Consider the following 25,064-nt stretch of genomic DNA (forward strand, 5'->3'; position numbering starts at 1 on the left):
TCTCTCCAATCCAAGTTCTCTTTCTCAGAACTCGACCCTCTGATTTCTCATTCTCACTTTCATCTGATTCTGTCTCATTTGCCTCTTGTTCTTCAGCAGTTTTCTTTTGCTCCAGTCTTTACCACCACTGATTGAGATTTCCCTAACTCTGTCCCTCCTCGGATCTCCGACACGCAATCTTCTTGCTGTCTACTTGTCCCTTCACCTAACTTATCAGGAATGTTCCCTACACCTCCTCGGGGGTCTTCCGCAATCTGTCCCTCTCTAACTTCTACTGACCCTGCTTCTTCAGGTGTAATCTCAAGTGGATTCTCAACTTCTTCATCTGATTCAGGAGTAGTCACTGTGGAATTGCTCTTTTCTCTTCTGTTTTCTCCACTACTCATTGGAACTTCAGGCACTCTTACAGAATCTGATCTCCCTTCTGAGACTCTCAATGTTTCTCTTGAAGCCTCTCCTGGAAAGAAAGAATCACCTGACTCTCTTTCTCCTTCACCTCTTCCAAAATTCCGATTCCTTCTCACTGGTTCAGCTTCTTCATCATCGCTGGAATCTGACTCTTCAAAATACTCCTTACCAGTCCCATCTTTTGGATTAGGAACTCTCAGAGTATGACTTGCATGCACCCAGTTTTTCACACCGGCGCGCTTTACTGCTGTTGTCGTAGTCAGAATAACTTGTCTTGGCCTTCCCCACCTTGGAACCAAGCAATTTCTTCTTCTGTGCACTTTAATCCTCACCCAGTCCCCTGGACTCAGATCATGGGCTTGCTTCTTCTCAAGTGTTGTAGCGTCTCCTCCAACCTGGTGAAACACAGAATGAACTGCGTCAGCCAGGCCTACTTCCACGGATAGAGTAATTTCACAGATACACGCACATACACTCATCACACGCTTGGGCCCATTCCACTAACATACACTCAATTACTCTATCAGCGCTATACATGGAGAGAGAAAACTCCTAAACACCCTGTATCTACAGTAAGGTCAATGCGATCAGATTGTTACTGTCCTGAGTCATGATTTAAACAACAATAATCACATTAGAGTATTCAATAAACGACAAGAAATAACCACCAACACTGTAATTCATAAATGATATTTTATCTAAAATTAGTTCAAATGAAGGTCAATCAATAGCAAAATCATTATTCTCATAGTTACCTATTCTAGCTAAATGTCATAAATGGGTCAGGACAGGTCTCTCAGTAAAGTCTCCCGATTCGCCGTCCTCACAGCATCGATCCTCACCAACGCAGGTTTGGGAAGAAGTGGCCTTAGACCCTCCCTAGTCTAACAATATTTATAATATAACTTGGAAAATAAAGCAACTTAAAAATTCTAAATGTTCATTGAATCACCAAGCGAAACGAGCAGGAAAGGATGTTGCATCGCAACATTTGTAAGAACCTCCGCTCAGAAAAATCACAAAAATAAAAAGACGGAAGAAGGAAACTCGAGTTTTGCAAAAGAATACATTTCCTCGGAACCATAGCGAAGCCACCGCTGTAATCACAAAGTTCATTGTGGCTTTCTTTTCCTCCAAGGACAGTTGGAAGCTTGCCTGGAGTCGCTGTCATCACGGAAACTTTCAAAACTCCAGCAGAAGCCATGGTCAGATGACTTTCAACCATGTTCAGCAAGGCCTTCTGACATATTCACATTCACTCGAGTGCAGGCTGTAAACGGCAGCCATCTTGCTTTAGGCCAAAACAGACCATCTTAATTAAAAGAGACACAAAACAACGTTACCACAGCATAATGATAAAACAGTGTTAATCCCCACTAATACCCTTATGTGTATGTAATTATCTAGCCTTTTGCAACACAATAAAGCATTAGTACACGTTATTTCAAAAGCGTTTTGTGCTCTAAAACAAATAGCACTTAGCAACATTCATTTAGTTAAACCTGCACATCATTATTGAGCAACATATATGCATTCCCACGTGTAGTTTTTCTCTTGTTAGTTATATTGGTTAGCCAAAGTTTCTCACAAAACCAATAATTATCGATGACAGATTAATGATTTTAGTTATGACATATAGACAAAACCGGAGCTTGAAACTCGATAAATTTTCAACAGAAAACCCTGCTCCAGCAATCCCCCCTTTGGTGATATCATCACCAAATAAACAACCCTAAAAAAAAAATTTAGTCCCATTTTAGGAGAAATTGAAAATGTCTTTTTCCTTTTTCACAACACTACACACCAGACTCCCTTTCATCATCCCTCTTCGCCTCCAAGTACATACTCTCCCTCAACTCTTCTAATTCTATCTCTTGTGGATCTCTCCTTGACCTCTTTTGTTTCTTTTCAGCATTGCTTCTAATTATTCTCTTTTTCCCTCCCCTGTTTTTACAACACAAACACACCAATCTTATAATCAATAAAGCAACAATTACACAGGTCAAAGGAAACAATATCTTACCTATAATAGTACTACCTATCTTAGCAATAAAACTCTTAACAGCTTTCACTTTATTAGCTAATTTAGTCCAGATACTTTCAGCTTCCAGTGGTACTAATTCTTCATGCAAATCAGTAATATTTTTGATATAAACCTTCAGGTCTTTGCTTTCGTCAGGAATGTAAGTGCAACAATGTTGAACTTTCAGCATTCCACAAACTCCACCCTCCTTGGCCAATAGAATATCAAGGGCAAGTCGATTTTGCATAGACATGGCACGTACGGCAATCATCTCCGTATTCACCAAAAGAAACCCTCCAGCGGTACTTGTCGATAAGCTATCTACCACTGTTGACAGTTTCCGAATTCCATATGCATTTAAAGAAATTCCCACTGCTGGAATCAAAGCTCCAAATATATCACCAACTATTTCTGACCAAGTTTCTCTCCTAAAACGTGTTAGTAAATTAATATGTTCTACATCTTCTATCTTATCTATATGAAAGATCTTTGGAAAGACCAGGCCCACATAACACGTGCCATACCAATGGTCAGGCAACCTGTAATAAGCCTTGTTCCCACAAACATAATACACTCCTGGGAAAACTGGATCTTCTCCTCCCTTGAAACCCCATCCTGTTGCAATGAAGTATGTATCATGACACTCACTAGTCCCAACAAAACATGTATCATATTGGGATTTCTTCCTAGTAATACATAGTTTACCCTTCTGTGGTGCATCTAAAGCCAAAGTTGGACTAGCCCCATTCTTCAATTCCTTTCCCATCTCAATGTCCCAAATTGTCTCACTCACTTTATATTTCCCTGTCTTTTCATGCATGCTCATTCTCCTTTCCTCCACCATATTTAGGAAAGCCTTCTCCTCTTCTTTCAAGCTACAGGTTAAATTGTTCTTAAAAATGTAATCTAATGTTAATTCTTCTTTCTCTACAAATATTTCACCAAAAATGTTAGCTTCTTTGGCTGGATTCAGCTTTTTATTCATAGGCAATTGCCCAAAAATGTTATCTTTGTTAGACATCTCATAATCTAGTTTCCCTAACAAATAAAAAACACTACTTAACACACTACATGAAATTCCATACGTAGCTGGTAAATGGTGATAAGTAACACCCTCTGAAACGGATGCAGGTAATTGCATATATACGTAGCAATCCCTAACTTCCATTGTTTTTACATATTCATACAACAACTTTGAAAAAACATTGCTAGAAAAATCATTAATTGACCTATCTTTATGTATGTAAGTGTTACTAATTCTAGTTGGAACTACTTTCTGCGAACTCTTCTCTATATTAGTCACATTCTCAGTGTGTATCTCAAATGTACCTATCGTGACTCTAAAAGTAACTAATAAAGCTAGTACACCCCATAATAGCATTAATAATCCAGTACAGCAGCAGCACATTCTACACCATCTTTTTAAGAAGGCACATCTACTTTGATTATTTTCTATGTTAGCCATTTTACTACTTTGACCGTGTCTTTTGACTCGGCCTCTATTACTTCATTACTGGAACTTTTAGAACTTTGGATTACTTCAGACAGCTAAATTTCAGACTTTCTTCTTTTCACTTTTCTCCAAGTGATTTCTTCAGTTCACTCAATTTGAATATTCATCACTCTTCACTTCAACTTCTTCAACATCAAACTGTATTAGATCTCCAACAACATCCTCAGTATCCGACTTTTCTCCAATGTCAGTCAAGATAACTTTCAGGATTTCACCTGTATCTTCCTCAACCACTTCACGTATGGTCTCCTCTGGATTTCCCTGACTTTCTGCCTCTTCACCTTCAGACAGTGCCACGTACGTCCATTCCGGCGACCTATACTTCTGGTTAGGTTTTCTAATTCTTTTAATTTCCTCCGGTTCCTTCAACTCTTTTCGCTTTTCACCCTTTGCTGGATTTTGACTCGACACTTTGTTCACTTGTTCAGCTTTCGATGTATTTGCTCGTGTCAGTCTGTACCTCAGCCTCTTTATCCTGTTAGGCCAAAGATCTCCTCTTACAACCTTTTTCGGTCTTACTTCTTTATTATTTCTCTCTCCAATCCAAGTTCTCTTTCTCAGAACTCGACCCTCTGATTTCTCATTCTCACTTTCATCTGATTCTGTCTCATTTGCCTCTTGTTCTTCAGCAGTTTTCTTTTGCTCCACAGTCTTTACCACCACTGATTGAGATTTCCCTAACTCTGTCCCTCCTCGGATCTCCGACACGCAATCTTCTTGCTGTCTACTTGTCCCTTCACCTAACTTATCAGGAATGTTCCCTACACCTCCTCGGGGGTCTTCCGCAATCTGTCCCTCTCTAACTTCTACTGACCCTGCTTCTTCAGGTGTAATCTCAAGTGGATTCTCAACTTCTTCATCTGATTCAGGAGTAGTCACTGTGGAATTGCTCTTTTCTCTTCTGTTTTCTCCACTACTCGTTGGAACTTCAGGCACTCTTACAGAATCTGATCTCCCTTCTGAGACTCTCAATGTTTCTCTTGAAGCCTCTCCTGGAAAGAAAGAATCACCTGACTCTCTTTCTCCTTCACCTCTTCCAAAATTCCGATTCCTTCTCACTGGTTCAGCTTCTTCATCATCGCTGGAATCTGACTCTTCAAAATACTCCTTACCAGTCCCATCTTTTGGATTAGGAACTCTCAGAGTATGACTTGCATGCACCCAGTTTTTCACACCGGCGCGCTTTACTGCTGTTGTCGTAGTCAGAATAACTTGTCTTGGCCTTCCCCACCTTGGAACCAAGCAATTTCTTCTTCTGTGCACTTTAATCCTCACCCAGTCCCCTGGACTCAGATCATGGGCTTGCTTCTTCTCAAGTGTTGTAGCGTCTCCTCCAACCTGGTGAAACACAGAATGAACTGCGTCAGCCAGGCCTACTTACACGGATAGAGTAATTTCCCAGATACACGCACATACACTCATCACACGCTTGGGCCCATTCCACTAACATACACTCGATTACTCTATCAGCGCTATACATGGAGAGAGAAAACTCCTAAACACCCTGTATCTACAGTAAGGTCAATGCGATCAGATTGTTACTGTCCTGAGTCATGATTTAAACAACAATAATCACATTAGAGTATTCAATAAACGACAAGAAATAACCACCAACACTGTAATTCATAAATGATATTTTATCTAAAATTAGTTCAAATGAAGGTCAATGAATAGCAAAATCATTATTCTCATAGTTACCTATTCTAGCTAAATGTCATAAATGGGTCAGGACAGGTCTCTCAGTAAAGTCTCCCGAGTCGCCGTCCTCACAGCATCGATCCTCACCACCGCAGGTTTGGGAAGAAGTGGCCTTAGACCCTCCCTAGTCTAACAATATTTATAATATAACTTGGAAAATAAAGCAACATAAAAATTCTAAATGTTCATTGAATCACCAAGCGAAACGAACAGGAAAGGATGTTGCATCGCAACATTTGTAAGAACCTCCGCTCAGAAAAATCACAAAAATAAAAAGACGGAAGAAGGAAACTCGAGTTTTGCAAAAGAATACATTTCCTCGGAACCATAGCAAAGCCACCGCTGTAATCACAAAGTTCATTGTGGCTTTCTTTTCCTCCAAGGACAGTTGGAAGCTTGCCTGGAGTCGCTGTCATCACGGAAACTTTCAAAACTCCAGCAGAAGCCATGGTCAGATGACTTTCAACCATGTTCAGCAAGGCCTTCTGACATATTCACATTCACTCGAGTGCAGGCTGTAAACGGCAGCCATCTTGCTTTAGGCCAAAACAGACCATCTTAATTAAAAGAGACACAAAACAACGTTACCACAGCATAATGATAAAACAGTGTTAATCCCCACGAATACCCTTATGTGTATGTAATTATCGATTACAGATTAATGATTTTAGTTATGACATATAGACAAAACCGGAGCTTGAAACTCGATAAATTTTCAACAGAAAACCCTGCTCCAGCACACTCAGCTGTCGGGACTTTCTTTCATTGCCAGTGATCAAGTGCAGGGAGCACGAAACGCGTATGGCAGATGCTGGATTGTTTTACTGCTCCTTACCTGCTGCCTGCAAAATAAAGAAGGTGAACTTTGCATTTGTGTGGCGTCTCTATGCAGGGCAAAACTTTGTTGTTGGATTAAAGTGCGGCGCGCCTCGCCGCAGAGATGCCCCACCGCAGATACAGCGGACCTGCAGCGCTTGTAAATATGGGCGCTTTGAGGAGATGCAAATGACTTTTGTGGGAGTTTGAAATAGCAGGCAAGGAGTTGTTTTCTCCGTCTCAGCACCCACTTGGGAAATGTACTTTCGTGATTGAAATTCCCCAAGCGTCCACAATGGCTAAAGTAAGACTACCGGTCCCATAAGGCAAACCTTCAGTGAAATCCCAAATGGGCGGGGCCTAAACGAGTATAGTCCACTCAGCTGTCGGGACTTTCTTTCATTGCCAGTGATCAAGTGCAGGGAGCACGAAACGCGTATGGCAGATGCTGGATTGTTTTACTGCTCCTTACCTGCTGCCTGCAAAATAAAGAAGGTGAACTTTGCATTTGTGTGGTGTCTCTATGCAGGGCAAAAATTTGTTGTTGGATATATATATATATATATATTCACTGAAAAAACCATAGGTTTCACACATGTTATAGTTAGCGGAAATTTTACTGATAAAAAACCAATGAAATTCCCCCGTTATAGTTAGTGCAGGCAACTATAACTCACGCGACCGCAATCCTCTGCTGATGCTAATACTGTATTTAGACACTTATTTGCCCATGTCTTCTTCCATACATTTTTAGCTATACATATATTACAAATATTTTTTTTTCATAAAGACACATATGTCATCAGCAGAAGATTGCGGTCGCGTGAGTTATAGTTGCCTGCACTAACTATAACGGGGGAATTTCATTGGTTTTTTATCAGTAAAATTTCCGCTAACTATAACATGTGTGAAACCTATGTTTTTTTCAGTGAATTTGCAAGGTTTTTTAAATGCTAATTCCTAACTATAACGTGTGTGAAACCTATGGTTTTTTCAGTGAATTTGTACGGTTTTTTAAATGCTAAGTTACTTTACGCCATTCGTGGCGTGCGCGCCCACTTAACGCAGTTCGTTCCGTGCGCGCACGGTGCGCTTCGCGCACCGTGCGCGCACAGTGAGCACGCGGTGCGCTTCGCGCACCGCGCGCCCACTTTACGCAGTTAGTGCCGTGCACGCACGGTGGGCACGCGGTGCGATGACAAAGCAAGAAAGCACGTCAACAAATCTGTTTCTGCTTTCCTCCGTGACTATGGTATGGGTGCCATTTACCACAACAACTTGCGTTATGACATGCAAGACATTTATAGAGGAGATGGTGTGCACTTCAATGATGAAGGGAACAGAGTCTTCCTCTTGAACCTTAGACTCTGCATCGGTACTTACTTGTAGGTACCACTAAAAAATCATTTCATAAACACAACGGCTCTTTTTAGAGCCCCCTAATATCTAAACACTTAAATCTGATTTTCATTTTTTTTTTTTTTTGTTTTCTACAGTACGCTTACCGTAAGCTTACCGTACGCGTACCCCGTGATTTTTTTTAAAATCAATAAATGTTTTCTTTGTACTTTACAGTCCTTCTTTGACCCCCTCACAAATGTAAGGGGGTCTGTAACTCTCCTCATTGCCCCCTTTTCTTGTTTTCACTCTTTTTTTTCTGAGTGAAATACACAAAATGGCGGCCGCCGCTTCCTGGTTTCGGCCGATTCGAATGTTTACTAAGATCTAAGAGCCAATCAGAATCGCGCTCGCGCACGCCACCGTACGCTTACGGTAAGCGTACGGTAAGCGTACCGTAAGCGGGCTCAGATATATATATTGATTTAAAGGCTATTTTCTCAGAATCTACTGAACAGATTTACACCAAACCTACAAAAGGCACTTCCTTGACCTAGGGACTACCTCTCTGCCAAATTTCGAGTAATTCTGTTCAGCCGTTCGGGCTGTAGCTCGTTCTAAAGGTCCTATGGAAAAATGCATGGGGAAAACGCGTTTTGGGACCCCCCTTTTATCTCAGCCCCCGCTTGACGGATCCCCCCGAGACTTTCAGGGTAGGAGCGGAGCATAGCGCCCCACCTATTTTGAGAAATTCGCGAGGATTCATCGACCGGCGCCAAAGTTATTCAAAATAGAATGTTGAGGTTTTCCTATGGAAAAGGGGTCCTAACTATAACTACCTACTGGCGACCGCCAGTAGGTAATATATATATATATATATATATATATATATATATATATATATATATATATATATATATATATATATGTATGTTGCAAGATTCGTCACCAGCTTCCTCGTTGCTTAGGAAAAGACAAACACAGACCCAGGTATGTGCAAGAATATTCCTATTTATTTTCACCCAGCACTGCCGCCATTACGCGTTTCGGCCTGCCAAAGGCCTTGATCACATGACATGTGAGGAAAACATTCACATTCTTAAAGTGCTAGTGCATGATCACGTGGTGTATACTTAATGAAGTACCATAGACATAGAAACAATTTCTCCGACCTTTACGAATTATCGGTATGTTTTCGGGTTTTTTTTAGGGAAAACCATGAAGCGTCTCATCATTATTATGTAATCATAATGAACAAACATCATAGGATAGTTATATTCCAATGTGCAAAGAAGGCATTGTTGCAAGCAAACTTCAGTCATGTAGCTCATGAAGGACAATGTCATTGTTCAGATTTAAAAGAACCCAATATAAATACATAAATATATAAATATATAAATATATCGACGTTCTTATTAATGTTATAAATATGATAAAAGAATAAAACCCCAGTGGGTATACTCTAAAATTACATATCACAATTATTATTCAATAAAATCAAAAATGAATAATAAAATAGTTCAACAATAAATAAATATCCAAACATCCTTCAAATAGATTCACAAATAAATAAAGTGCTAATGCTTGAGCCTAGAGGTCTTGCTAGCTTAAGGTTGAGCTGTTTCTATGAACAAAGGTGCCTGTGCAAATTTAAAGTGCTACCCAGTGTTAAAAAAAATATATATAAAAAAATATAAGATTTTTAGTAAAACAAGAAGGGAAGGGGCTGTCAATGATACTACTTAATTTCGTCTATCATTTTTCTTTTCCATTGAACGGTAACAGTACATGGTGTTGGTTTCATAGACACGTATATATATATATATATATACATATACCAATAACATAGAATCTATAAAAAAACATTCTAATTAAATTAAAACATTAAACTATTTAAAATATTTAAACTTAGTAAAAATTATTTTCCAATTACCAAATATTATTAATTACAAACATTATAATTTTGAATAAACAAAACATAATAATTTAAATTATAACAATACAAAAGGAATTGAACCATTTATTACGCATACTATTCCCACTATAATTTAAACAAAACTACACAAACTACTAAAATAAATATATAATAAATAAATATATAAACAATTTACCACTCCCATTTAGCACAACACATAAATATTAACACTGGATAAAAATAAAATTTACAACTCTCCCTCCAATAAATGCAACAGTAGTAAAAGTGATGAATTACACATAGAAAATATTTACAGCACCCATTCCAGCATATACACCACCAAGGAAACTATTAAAGAGCAGAGGGGTAAAATTTAATATTCCCACTCCAGTCAGTGCAACAGTAGGGAAAGTGTTGGATAACGAAGGGATGTAAATTACTGTTCCCACTCCAATGAGTGCAACAGTAGGGAATGTGTTGGATAGCGGAGGGAAATAAATTACTAATCACACCTAGAGGGCCGGTCAAAGCGTCATTTGCATGTAGGGAGCGACTGCAATCAGCCATCCCCGCCCTGCTGAGAGTCGCAAAGCAAAATAAAATGATGATAACTTCTGGTTATTTTCATTTTATATTTATTTTCCACTGCTCAATGAGCAGGGGGGTGTCGCTCCTCCACCTTAGTGAAGTAGCCACCATTGCAGGGGTAGGATTTGGATCACTTCAAGGATAGATTTGTTTGCTTATTTTGTGAAGCTGGTAGCAACCTTGAATGGCAGAAGCTCGGTGTCTTGGTTATCGTCAACACGATGGAGGTTCAGATTCCTTGTATTTAGAATAAGCTGTTAGCTTACCTCTGGAGCAGCTAGAGCTCAGCTTCCAGGCGCTGCTTGCTTTGATGAAGGTCCAGGCATTCAATGAAGCTTTTGGTTACTCGCGCAGTGGGGTGGTGTGAACAATGGGACGGCAGAGGCTCCGCTTCCAAGACCTATTGGAAAATGGATTATGTCTTCAATCCAAAGGACTGGTTATCAGTATTAGCACTGGACCTGCAGAGGCTGAGCTTCAAGGAACTTCTTGTCTGACTGGTGGTATGTATTTTTCTTAGTTTAATAACCTCAGGATATGAAAATGTTGGAGAAATTAAACTCGGAAAGCAAAAAGGATGGAAAAACTAAAACTGGAAAGAGGGCAGGTAAATAGAAAGAGGAGAAAAATATATGGTATAGGTGAAGGGTTTATTTTAAATTAAAAATTAATTACAAAAAGGTCAGGGGAAGGGGACTCTCTCTCCAAATCCAAAAATGAAACAACAAAAAACAAGGTTACAAGCAAACAGGAGGTGCAATGGGGAAAAAGGAATGCATTAAGGGAAAAGGGAGAATCTCTCAGAGAGGAATCATTTCTCAGAAAATCTCCTGTGTTTAATCTCAAAATGAAAGAAAAGCACATGCACCTATTGGATCATAAGGCAGGTGAGGTAGGAAGAGGGGCCATCAAATGTAATGGTAAGAGTGGGTAGTGCCCGGAAGGTAGGAAGCTGGGCTTCTAGGAGGCAATACTCTCACGGCTTAGCTTGTTAATCAAATATATAATGCGCTGTAAAAGATCTGGAGTCCATCCAGTGTTGAACAGGAGGGGGGTTGTGGTTTCAGCGAGCACACGGTTTGTTGCTTGTTACATTGGTCAAGGAGAGGGAGGGAGAGGTGCAAGTGAGGAGTCAACCAGTGGAGTTGCCAGTCAACCCAAACAATAGAGCTGGCTATTGTGGGTGCAGTTTTAAATCCCCTGTGATGGGGTTCCGTTGACTCCACCCAGAAGTGAAGGGGTGTTACCCACAGGGAGGTGGAGCCTACAAGGAGCTAAGGGGCATATCAACAAGGCCCGAAGTTAATATTATCGCCGCTTTAGCGTCCATTTTCGGACGAAAAGCGGCGATAATTTTAACGCCCTATTAGCAAGGACACATTAATGCGTGAATCCATGCTTCTTCGCCCATTTCCTTTGCGCCTTGCCTCGCATCGCTAATGAGATGCGAGGTAGGCGTGCCCGTCTGAAATACTGCGAAAATAACCGCTAACACAGCTTCTCCGTATTTACAAGGGTATCGCTGACCTGACTAGCGACTTAAAAATTAGCGCTAACCAGGTTTTTCGCCGGTTTCCTACACCTGCTTTTTTTCCTACTATGCCATATCTATCATGGGAGGTGGATTATTTTCCTGAGTCCACATCTCCCTATTTACAATATTTTTCCCTAACGCTGTTCCCTATCGCTGGAATTCCAGTGATATTGTCGCTTATCGCCGCTATTGGCCGGATTTCTATCGTCTCGGCGATGCGCCTTGTTAATTGTGCACTGACCGGGCGATAGAATCCGGCGATAGACAGCATTAGGATTTGTCACGCTAAAAGCTGTCAGCGATAAATATCGCTGCCGCTTGTTGATATGCTCCTGAGTAAATGCTTCAAAGAGTCACCAGAGAGCAACAGAGGAACACAGATTAAAACCATCAGGCTGTAACCCAGGGGTCTCCAACCTTTTCTGCGACAAGAGCTACTTTTATTCCAGTAATATAAACCTGAGCTACTTATAATATTGGTAATAGCGGCCACAGCAGACGCAATTACATTAGTGGCCACCCTGTGCAAGATTATCATGAGTAATCACCTCAATGCATCAAGCAAATTTGCCAGCAATAAGGTAAAAAAAAGGCTTTGACAATGTGGAATGTCTCTACATGGGTAATACATATCAGTCTTACCTGTAATGTCTGTGACACTAGGAGTAATTAGTCTCCCCAATGCACCATGACTTATTACTCAAATATCAGCTTTAAATATATTCTGGAAATTCCACCATTTTTCCCAAACATCAGCTTATGAGTCTTGAAAAATACACACTTTTCAATTTTGGTGCACATATATTAGTTCAGCCAAGCGAAAGCTTCTATTTAGGAGGCTGCCCTGCACACAGGAGAGCTACCAGTAGTTCACGAGCTACTCATTGGAGAAGCCTACTGTAACCAATATGCCAGGTTCAAATTGCAGACGCCAGAGTACATGCTACATGCAGTCCACTGAGGAGTGACAGCTGAGCTGCCTACAAAGGTCCATGGGGCTTATCTACAAACCCCTTGCGCCGCCAGTACGTCACTTTTTCCCATGTTAAAGGTGGCGCACCGGCGGCACAAGGGGCTAATAAATAAGCCGCCAAGTTTACAACTGCAGGGTGGGTGCTAAGGAGCGACATGTAGCAGCATAATGAGCTTTTTGAACTAGACACTTGTGTTAACTGGAAGCCAACGTAAATCTGTCAAAATGGGAGTGAAAAGACTTGTAGGTGGAATATTCTTTACGGCCCTAGCTGTCGTGGTGTCCTGATATTGGGTTAAGACGTCAGTACATATAGGGCCTGATTACAAGTTGAGGTTTTATTCATTGGCTCTGATTAATAACGATAACACAGGGTATGTTATTTATTGGGTGAGATAAACAACACCTATTATGAGTTTATGGGGAATACCATGCGGCGTTGGATGCCACAATCCGCATGATATGGTAAATACTGCATATTTTCCCATGGTAAATTTAGGCAGGTTTGACCAGGTGAAGTTTAAGCAATGTTTTGTTATTTAACACATCTGATAATTATTGGATGTGTTAAATAAAGCCAAACTCGTAATTCGGCCCCATGTGTAAACAGAAGTTTGCACACAGGATGAAATTTAACAAGTCACTCATAATTAGGCCCATAGAGCATTACTGTAGTCATATTTGATCCCTTCTACAGCTCCGAGTAAGGTGACCCTGTATTTTCCTCTGCTACAGGTGTGTTATTCTTAAGTAGGTGCGGATGACAACTTTTCTGTGATAATACTGTAGCAATTTGCAAATCCTGCGAAAAAGGGTCGATAATTTTTAACTCTGGCTCGAGGAGATATAACTCCCCACAATCTTAAAGCTGAGTTTGATTGATACCTACAAAAACAGTGTTACAGATTAGAAAGTGATGTTGTGGTGAGAATATGTTTAGCTTGCGCTGGAGATAAGAGGAGGGAGTTTAGGGGACCGAGCGTGAGGGCCCAAGAGGTCTATGATTAACAGATGTTTAATTTTACACAACTCAGTGGTACTCATGTTATTAGCCTTGGAAGGATGAAAAGCTGACTGGACCAGCCAGGATTTGAACCTGTGACTATGAGGTCAAGCACAGAGCTGTGGAGTGGATGCAATCGTCAGTGGAGCTCAGCAAAGTGCCTGTGCTTTCCCCTTTTAACATAGTTTAATTGGCATACTCCTAACTGGCATATTGAACATGCCATTAAGTTCCTAGTATATGGTGCATAGTGTACCCAGAGCCTGTAAGTTAAATACCACTAGTGGTCTGCAGCACCTTTTGTGTTATTTATAAGGCTCCCTGTTTTCCGTTTTTACAGATTTTTACAGATAAATACCATGAAACCGGGAGCCCTAGTTATTTACTACAATGGCAGGGCAAACATGGCTTTAGGCTACCATTGTAGCCTGACTGTGGCAATGTAAATACTGCATTTTGACCTGTCAAAATAAACCATTTTGAGAGGTCAAAACCTTTCTTTTAAATATGAATAGGTCACCCCTGTGTTGGCCTTATAGCCTAAAAGACAGGGTGCATGGTATTTAAAAGTAGGACATGTGGACATTTAACGTTAATATGTCCTGACAATGACTAGCACCAAAAAGCTATTTTCACTGTGGCAGGCCTTACTGTCCTATGGAGAAAACCAGAGTAATGGTTACAATAATATTACTGTATCTCGGACTTTGTACTTTTTGGCAGTCTTTTTCCTTAAATCTTTAAAAACTCATAAAAACTCATATCAGTTTCTGTTTTGGGTGTCATTGTGTTCTATTTTTCTAACTTGGTTTGGGATTATTAATGTTTTGCATTTTGACTTTATTACTGTTTTGGTACTACATAAATACTTTACACATTGCCCTAAGTTAAGTCTGTCTGCTCTGTGCCATAGCTTCCAGGCGGTTGATCTCAGGTACATTTTGTTACTTTGAAGGGTCACCCTGACAAGTGTTGTGATTATTGCTTGAGGTCAGTAGTCACCCACCCAAAATAATAATCCAATTTCTTACAGTCTTGTTAACTGTGTTTTTCTTCGTTGCATATAACAGCAAAGATTACCATTTAAGACTGATTATGCTTTGTTAGGAAATACCCCATCTTGTCTCTTGTTTTCTATTTTCTGCGGTGTGCAGTTACAGGTGAGAAAGGAAAAGAAAAGAGATTTTGTTATTTATCTTAAGTAACGCTCTCCGGGTGGGTTCTCTTTCTAACCACAGATTCCTCACCTTTAGAATATCCCCAGGTGCAGACTGGATTCAAAAGATGTTTCTGCATAGCACCTGTGTGCCAGTAGATGGTTTCATGTGGCTCCACATTGACTCCACTCCACCTGGAAGTGACGATTGAAACCACATATAGGCACCACCCAAGTGTGCTGATGTCAGTTTCTTTCTGGACACCATTCACACCCTCAGACATGGAGCCCAAAGGCCAATTGTTAATATCCGTGTGCAGAGCTCTATCTAAATTGGGAACTTTTTAGATGGAAAAAAGTCCATTCCACTGAACAGGATAGTGAGAGAGTGATGAGAATTTGTGGTTATATAGGGCATCCACCAGAAAGAGCATCACAGACGACAAGTGACTTGTTCTTCTGATGGATACGTCTAAACGTAGATTCCTCACCCTTAGAATTGATACCAAAGCAGTACCCCCCCTAGTGGTTGGTCTGTGGAATGACTTAGACTAAAAGGTTCTGCAAGACTGAATGTCCAAAACGGCCTTCCTATTGGACCTGGCTGTCAAGCTAGTAGTGCTGTGTGACCATGTTCACTGAAGCCCACATAGCAGCTTTACAAATGTCCATGACAGGCACTCCATGTGCCAGCTCAGTAGTATCAGCCTTGGTTTTGGCGGAGGGAGCCGTTAATCCTTCAGGGAGCTGCTTCTTAACAAAGTAGAGCTTGATGCAGGGGACTATCCACCCAGAGACGGTCCTCTTCTGCACTGCCTAGCCTTTCTTTGCCGCATAGAACCCCAGAAAGAGCTCTTTATCCACCCAATGGACTTTGGTGCGATCAATGTAAAAGCTCAGTGTTCCGTTGGATCCAAACAATGGAGTCTCTCATCCTCTTTTGAGGAGTGAGGTGGAGAAAAGAATGTCAGGAGTGTGATAGTCCGGCCAGCGTGAAAGGGAATCACAACCTTTGGTAGAAGGCCGTTCTAGCCCGTTGCACCAATTTGTCCCGAAAGAAGGTGGTGCAGGGCAGCTGTACTGAAAGATCTTGAAGGTGACTGATGCTTGAGTGATTGTGATGAGGAAAACTATCCTCAGGGTCAGGTGATAAAAGACACTGCAGTGTAATTGTTTAAATGGGGCACACATAATGAAAGTAAAGACCAGATTAAGGTCCCACTGAGGCATCACAAAAGGCTTTGGATGGAAACATGCTAACAAAATCTTTAAGAAAACACATCACAACAGGTGATTTGAACAAGAACAGCTGGTCCAGTAACTGCTAAACGGCCGAAAGGGCCCAACAGGTAACCTTTAATAGTGACCACTGCAAGCCATTGCTGAGCCAGAGACAAACAAGCAGTAGCACATCTGAGAATTTGGCCTGCTACATTTCTGTGTTACAGGTGCCACAGCAAGTCACAAACTTATCCCATCATCTGGTGTAAACAGGTCACGCAAACCAAACCTATCCTTAAGAACATGGATAGGAGAAATGTATATATCTCCTCAAGACAAGGTTAAAATGCTCTGGACTTTTTGACGGCAAAACGTCACTAAATTCACAGTTAATGCAGTAGTATCACCTACCAGGTATTAGCAGAAATTATTAAAGCACATAAAAACCCTACTTGAGTAAAAACACAGAGGCAGATTAGCCTGAGCTTCTGTAGGTACTAGATTAGACTACTCTAAAGCAGTGCTTAATTTCTAAAAAATGAAGTGCCAGGCCAAGCATATTTCACACTGGTCCATTGCAGCAGGCAGTACCCACATGTCACCTCAAACTGTAGAATTAAATACTACTTTTATAGTGTTAGCCAGTTTTTAAGATATGTTAAGTAGTTGAATGCTCAACTAATAAACTCTGCAAAAAATACAGACACAGCGATTGCCACCATGTCGTAAATTTTCATAAATACTGAATTTGCTATGGCCCTATCCCAGAGATGATGCAATACTACAACAGGGCCATTCATGGGCAATAATGCAGCAATCAATACCTGCGGTAATATGTACTTCTGGCGGCGTAGTCGGAATAAATCTCTTAAATGATATAGAATCGCTGTGATTAAGAGTTCTAAATGGGAGGTTCTCACAAGATACACTGCCAGCATGGACATTCCGCTCACACGGCAACAAATCAAGACTCGATTACACAATAGTATCTTTGAATCTATTCCAGAAGATATCAACCTTCCAGATTGAGAAACAAATGGTAGAGATCATGGCCAACAAATATTGGACTTAAAGCTCCAATGTACCAGACATAAAAAATGTACAACTCTACCTGGAATGAGAGGAACAGTTAACTATAGGAGATTATACTGGAAAGAAGAGTCTAAAGTATCTACCTGCACACTTGCACTCAAACTGGTTAAGGAAAGCTTCAAGGAACAATCTCTTACTGTAATTGAAAGCTGGGCGCTTTTCAATAAAAAAAAGTAGTTGCAACCTATGCTTCCAAACCACATTACAAACAACAATCTAGGAATGAAGTTGGAGCGAGATATAAAATCAATTTATCATCTGCAACTCGAATCCTAAAAATCAAACGCAACAGGTTATTGAGACAGATAAAAAAAATATCCTGATAATAAAGTTATACAAACCAAATTAAAAAGTATTAACTACGACCTGAGAAGGCTAATTTGGAAAGAAAAAAGAAAAAAATCAAACAAAACAAAGACTCTGGGCTAAAGCACTGTACACAAGTAAAAAGAACAACCAAAGAGATTTTTGGAAATGGATAAATGGTCTATCACAAATTAACAAATCTCCAGTATCATCTACATTAAGTGTAGCTGTCTGGGTAGGATTCTTGACAACGCACCTCAATAGTACGCTGGAAATTACACAAAAGGATAACACGAGTTATGATATAGGGATGGAAACAAAGAATTTAGAAAACAAACTAACGATGACAGAAAATCAAGTTTGTAAACTAATTTGAAAAAAAAGATGGCGCCCCGGGACCTAATGGGATTCCATTTGCTTTATACAAAGAAAATCCCTCCCTTTGGGCTGAGTATCTTATGAAAGTATTCAAGAAAGCAGTCCAATCATCTTCAATACCAGAAACATGGAAGGGTTACCTATATATCTAAAAAGGGAGACTGGACACAAACTGGTAATTCGATTAATTACCTTACAAGACACAGATGCCAAACTTTTTGCAGGAGTCCTACTATCAGTGCTATCGATAAGCAGATAGTCCCACCTAATCAGACAGGTTTTATGCAAGGATTGGGGACAGCGCCGAATATAATGGTCCTGTCAGTACTAATAGATAAATATATAGCAAACAAGCAACCATTATATATGTGTTTTGTCAACTTCAAATCTGCCTTTGATTGTGTGCACAGGCAGTTACTCTGGCAAAAATTGAAGAGACAAGGAATACCATCTTCCCTTCTGAAACCGATTCAACTACTATATTCGAATACTTGGGTTAGAGTATGATTAAGTGATGGTTTATGTGTTTAAAAAAAAATTGCAACTTCCATGGGATTAAAGCAAGGATGCGTACTTGCCCCGTGCCTTTTTAATCTGTTTTTATCAGACCAAACACAAACTATGGACAAGGTGAATGCTTATCCTCCAAAATTAGCAGGTATCCACATATCAAACCTATTATCTGCAGACAATGTTCTCCTATTAAGTCAAACCAAGGTAGGGTTACAGAGTCTGATAAATAGGATATCAAGTTACTCCCTAGGAATTGGCATGGCTATAAATAAAACCAAGACAAAAATAATGGAAATCACCAAAAACTCAATGACAAAATGTTGGAAGCTGACTCTGTATATACTATACCAAAAAGAGGTGTAGTGTACACAGAGTCCAGTGGAACCCCAAAGGTAGGCAGAGGTAAAGGTAGATAGCACCTCACTCTCTATTTGTGGTAGTGTGGGCGAGCAGTAAGGCTTTATCAGAGGGTAGAGTTAAGCATTTGTTGTACACACTCAATCAGCAAATTATGTCACACACTCTAAGACTGAACTCAGACCAATTTTGTTTGTATAAAAAGATTGTTACGTTATTTTATTTCTAGAACCAAGCCAAGCCTGGCACAGGTAAGTGAATAAATATTATGGAGTGTTTCCAAGTGAATGCAAGTTCAAATGCAGTTGTTTGAAATACAAGTGAAGGTATTGAAATGACTGTACAGATTACTTTTTCGTTACTTTATGTTACTTTTTTTTACTCAGTGTGATTTACCTAGATATCACACAGGGACATTTCCTAGAGAAAAGGTAAGTAAAATCAGTTTTGCACAATTGTAATTTTTCAGGTTTCCATACAAATCAACTCACACTTCGAAAATTTTCCAGAGAAAAACAGTCAATAGGTTCCTATGGAGAAAAATGAAGTTAATGGTTACCAGGTAAGTACTCTGTCTTTGGGGTTGAGTTTCTGGGGTAAGAACAAGGGTTCCCCCAGGGTCGGGGATGTACTCTAATTACACCCTCAGCGGCACTAGGGTGACCAGGTGCAGAGGGCTGAGGCCCAATGTTATCCAATGGGGGATAAGGGGCCTCTGGTTGGTGGCTGCTTACGAGCAGGCCACTGGGTTGAGGGAGCAAAGCTCCAGGTGTTAGGCTCAGGGCAAAGGGGGATCTTGTTTAGCACAAAAAGTGCACCCGCAGCGGCACAGGGGCAGCTGGGTAAAGGGTGCTGTTTTGGCGTCGGGTGTCCTGTTGGTTTCAATGGGTATTCTCCGGTTTCAACAAAGACTGTAGGCTCGGGGACGAAGATCTTCTGAAGGTGACCACCGGTTGGAGAGGTAAGTTGGGATGCTGGGACACCATTGGTTGGGCCACCCAATGCCGTGGGGCTGCGGGTGCAGCTCCGGTCGCGGTGATCCTCCAGAAAGAGGCTGCAGGCTTTGCTGGGAGATTCGAGGCAGGTCAGAGATCACCGGATCTCGGGTCAGAATTGCCAGGGAGACCTTCTCTTGGTGTTGAGCCACTCGAACTCGGGCCGTGGGCTACGGGTGCAGAGTGGTGCAGATTCATGGATTTGGCCGAAGCTGGAGTCTGTGGGTGAACAAATCCGGTGTTCATAGGAAACAAAGTCTTTTCTTTGGAAGGCAGGGCAGGTCCTCGGGGTTCTTGAGGCTGCTGGCTGCAGGACACACCAGAGTTTTGCTTCTGCAGGTTCGAGGTGGGGACAAGCCGGTAGGACTGGTGCCAAGTCAGTGGGCGTCCTCCTCTTCTTAGCTTCGGCACAGCTGTTCGGTCCTTCTTCTTTTCTTCTTTGTCGTTGCTTGTCTGAGAAGGCAAGGTTCAGGGGTGCCCCTAAATACTAGATTTAGGGGAGTTACAGGTAAGTTAAAGGTTGGGACCAATGGGTCCCTTCCTTGAGGTGGGTACACACCCTATTATGCCACCCTCCAGTGGGAGGAGGGCATATGCATCACTCTGGTTGGCTGGGTCCCCCCATCTGCAAGATGGCGGGGACTGAGAGCTGTGCTTCACCTCGCCTACCCCACCTGAGGGGTGGGGTTCTCAAAGGTGGGCACACCTCCTTTCCTCATTTGGTTTACCCACCTGTTCTCCCACCCAAAGTGGCGGTCAGAACCGGTGGGGACTAGTTGCTGAAAGCAGCAAGTGGACTGGGGAAGCTCATAAAGGCGGCAAGCCTTTATAGCTTCCCCTTCGTGGACCCTGCCCTCTGTTTGCATTTTTCATTAAATCCCACACTAGCATTAGTGTGGGTTTAATGTGCTGAGAAGTTTGATACCAAACTTCTCAGTTATCAGTAAAGCCATTATGGTACTGTGGAGTTTGTAATGACAAATTTCCAGCACCATATACTCTTAATGGCATTACTGCACTTACAATGTCTAATAATTGGCTTAGACAGTGTAGGGGTACAGGGCTCATGCACCTGTACCCTTACCACTTGTAAAGTGCACCCAGCTATATGGGTGGCTGATCTATGCCAGGGCAGTGGATTGTAGGCATGTTACACAGGGATGTGTGCCATGTCGACTCTTCACTTTGTTCGGCACCACAACACGCAGCCTGCAAAGGTAGTGTGTGAGTGTAAAGGTACAGGGCCTCTAAGGGTGGCACAATAAGTGCTGCAGCCCTTAAAGGCCTTCCGTGGTCATAGTTCCCTGGGTACCTGTGGTACCAATTACCAGGGTCTGACCTGTGGCCAGAGAATGCCATTTGAGTTTTGCCTTCAATGCAGTTTTAGGGAAAGAACATAGGCCCTGGGTACCTGATTGGCAGGAGCCCAGGGCACACTCAGTCAAAGTACATCAGCAGTTCAGCAAAAAGTGGGGGCAATCATGCAGAAAGAGGGCACTTTCTTACCCAAAATATAAGCATAAATGGTACCTTCAAAACTGTCAATTAGAGCAAGTAAAAACATATAAATACTTGGGAGTACTTTTCGACAATAAAGGATCATTTAAACCACACAAGGTTGATATGCAAAGGAGAACAAACACCTTGTTGGTAGTATTTCGAACTAAGGGGACTGGGCTATCAACGCTGTGAAACCAAGACAAAAATAATGGAAATCACCAAAAACTCAATGACAAAATGTAGGAAGCTGACTCTGTATATTCTATACCAAAATGAGGTGTAGTGTGCACAGAGTCCAGTGGAACCCTAAAGGTAGGCAGAGGTAAAGGTAGATAGCACCTTACTCTCTATTTGTGGTAGTGTGGGCGAGCAGAAAGGCTGTATCAGAGGGTAGTGTTAAGTATTTGTTGTACACACTCAATCAGCAAATTATGTCACACACTCAAAGACTGAACTCAGACCAATTTTGTTTGTATAAAAATATTGTTAAGTTATTTTATTTCTAGAACAAAGCCAAGCCTGGCACAGGTAAGTGAAATAAAACCTTTAAATCACTTTTCCACCTACCACATAATGCATTGTCTGCCCAAATTAGATTAGAATTTGGGCTAACCAGCTAATTGCAAGGAACGGTCAATTCTTAAAAGTGTGGAAAAGAATTAAAACCGATAGCTCTAATCGAATGTGCCTTTTGTTATGCCAAGAAATACAAACAAATCGGATATGTCAATTTTGGAAATACCTACAAGCTGCCTTCGATGAATACTCAGCACTTTCAATTTGGGATATGCCTATAACCACAGAATCTTAAAAAAAAACTATTAATAAAATAATGAACCAACTATCCATGCATAAAGATAAAGATTCCCTTGCAAAAAGAACGCATGCATGGACACTAATGAACAAGAACAAATCTTATTTAGAAACCTCCTGGTCTTTAAAACTAAAAAATATTTTTTTCGAAGCACGATTTGGCCTTTTACCAAGATAAAGTCACGCAATGCCATTGCTCCGTACAACAGAACTAATATTTTGCCGATTATGTAAGAACGGAGAAGAGAACCCTATCCATTTGCTTTGTATATGCCCGAAACTAAAGGAAGAAAGAAGAAAGATACTTAAGTGGAATTTTAACACCCGCTGAAAATGGATTTGTAGACAAACACTTATAAGATGTGTAAAATCAAATGACATAGTCTTGCCCTCTGCATTTGTAAAAATTCATACTAATGATAAGAAAGAAACTAGACCCTGATAATTTTGATCGCAGAGAACACAGAGGACATATTTAATAGTTAAGCTGTACAATAAGATTGCACCATTCCGAGTTGCTATAATTTAAACATGGCATACCTTGATTAATATAATAATGTATGTTTTTATCTTATAATTATTTTTTATATGTGTGTTATAATATATATTCTGCTTTTTATTTATTGTAGGATTTTAAATATTCAAACAATAAAATTCTAATTGAATTGACTAATGAAATCTGTAAAAAATGCACAGTGCCTCCATGTGGTAAGTGTCATAAATACATGCTGGTGTTTACAAACAAGATTCAGTGGGCTGCACCAGCAAACTCCAGTACAAATTAAGCACTGCTCTAACGCCCTACATGTGCAGCATTCTAAATCAAGTATCAGGAAAGTGTACGTTGTACAGACTGAGGCAGCTAAGGCTAGAGCCTTCTTTCACCCCCGCTGCCAGAGATATACATTAGCTTCTGGTTTTCCAGTTTAAGTAGCTGAGCCTATCAGACTGGGCTGCATTTGGATCCGCCCCAGAATACATTAAAACAGACTGCAGATCTATCATCTCGCCAGGCAACCAAGATCTAAAGATAGAGAAATGTTAATAGTATTAGGATGATGGTGATTAAGATTTCTGAGCTGTGCCAAAGAGCTGCCTCCTTTTTTTTTATTGCACTCGTATTCAGAGAGAGTATGCACAAACATACAATCACAGTTGCTTTACTGGAGTATACTGAATCAGAATAAAACACAGTTTTGTTGCTGCTGGTAAATTCAGATTTGGGGAATTGGAACTGACATCGATTTTTCGGAAATAAGCTCAGACTAATTTTGAAGCAAACTACTTTTACAAAGCCGTACTTAAAAAAATAAAATTAAGCAATTGACATAGCTCTTGCTGAGGTCTGGATTGTTCATCGGTGTTTGGATTGAATGTGTCTGTAACCTCAGGGCATTTGTTGATTTGAAGCTGGCGCCATCTAGTGACCAAATAGTAGATGGCATGTGGATCTATGAAAGCCTAGCTTGCTATCAGCACTGCATTATTCACTTATAAACGGCAAGATGGCTCAGCTTCTTATTTATTCGGAATGCACTTTATGTGACGTCGCTGCTGCCGAGGAGAGCGCTCAGGCACCTTACAAAAACACCAGATCAGCTGCTAAAGAGTCCAGTGTAACCTACTCGGGAGATGATATGGCGTAATGGCCAGAGCTGTCGAATTAGGCGCAGGAGAATAGGGCTTGAGTCTCGGCGTCTACTCAACAACGTTTGATCTCGGTAAATAAACTTGTAAACTTGGAGATTTATAAAGCGCAGTTGTTGCCCGAGGGCGTCCAAGCGCTAGGATAACCGAGACCTACAGAGAGCAGGGAAGGAGAGAAAAAAGAAGAGACAATGGTTTAGCAGGCAGATGTGAAAAGGTGGGTCTTCAGTTGCTTGCGAAACATAGTAAGGTTCTGGGTGGCTCTAAGATGAAGTGGTAGAGCATTCCAGGCCTTAGCTGCATTGTACATGAACGTCCTTCCGCCGGTTCTAGATCTTTTTATTCTTGGGACTACTGCTAAGAGAGTCTGGCTGGAGCGAAGACTGCGATTTGGGATGTAATGAGTGATCAGATCACGGGTAATGATAGGTCCCATGTCCCAGAAGGCTTGATGGGCTATACATAGCGCCTTGAACAGAACTCTCTGCCGGACCGGAAGCCAATGGAGGCTAGTCAGTCCGGTCCTCACTGAGTGTCTGTGCGGGATTTTAAGTAGAAGGCGAGCTGCGCTGTTCTGTACAGTTTGCAGCCTCCGAAGGGTGTATTCTGGTGCACCCAAATAAAGTGCGTTATTAAAATCAAGACGGGAGTGAATGAGCCCTTGAATGGCAGCCTGTTTGGCTTCCAGGGGGAGGAGGGGGAAGATTTTATTTAGCACTCTCAGAATGCCAAAACATGTGGCTGACAGTTTTGTGGCTTGGACATTGAAAGACAGTGAGCTGTCCAGCCATACCCCAAGACTTTTGATGGTGTTTTTTGGGGTTGGAGGCGGTCCTAGGCATGGGGGCCATAGGGGAGGGGGAAGTGCCGGCTCTGAGGGTCCTAGGAGCATCAGCTCAGTTTTTTCTCCGTTCAGTTTCAGGGATGATGACGACATCCAGCTCCTCACTTCCTCCAGGCATTCTCTGAGCCCGCCTGGCGCAGTTCGAGATGCCTCCTGCGCCAGTGAGACCACCAGCTGCGTGTCGTCCGCATATGAGATGATTTTAATTCCAAATGGGCGGACGACACTGGCCAGTGGTCTCATATAAAGGTTGAATAGAGGAGGGCTCAGAGAGGAGCCCTGAGGAACTCCACAATTTAGAGGTCTACTGGAGGAAGCTGAATCGCCATCAAAAACCCTGAAAGATCTGTTCCCCAGAAAGGATTCAAACCATGCCCAAGCTTTATCCTTGATCCCCACACAGGACAGGCGGCTTAGTAGGGTGTCATGACAC

Source organism: Triturus cristatus, chromosome 4_2 (genome assembly GCF_964204655.1).
Source record: "Triturus cristatus chromosome 4_2, aTriCri1.1, whole genome shotgun sequence".
Taxonomy (NCBI): domain Eukaryota; kingdom Metazoa; phylum Chordata; class Amphibia; order Caudata; family Salamandridae; genus Triturus; species Triturus cristatus.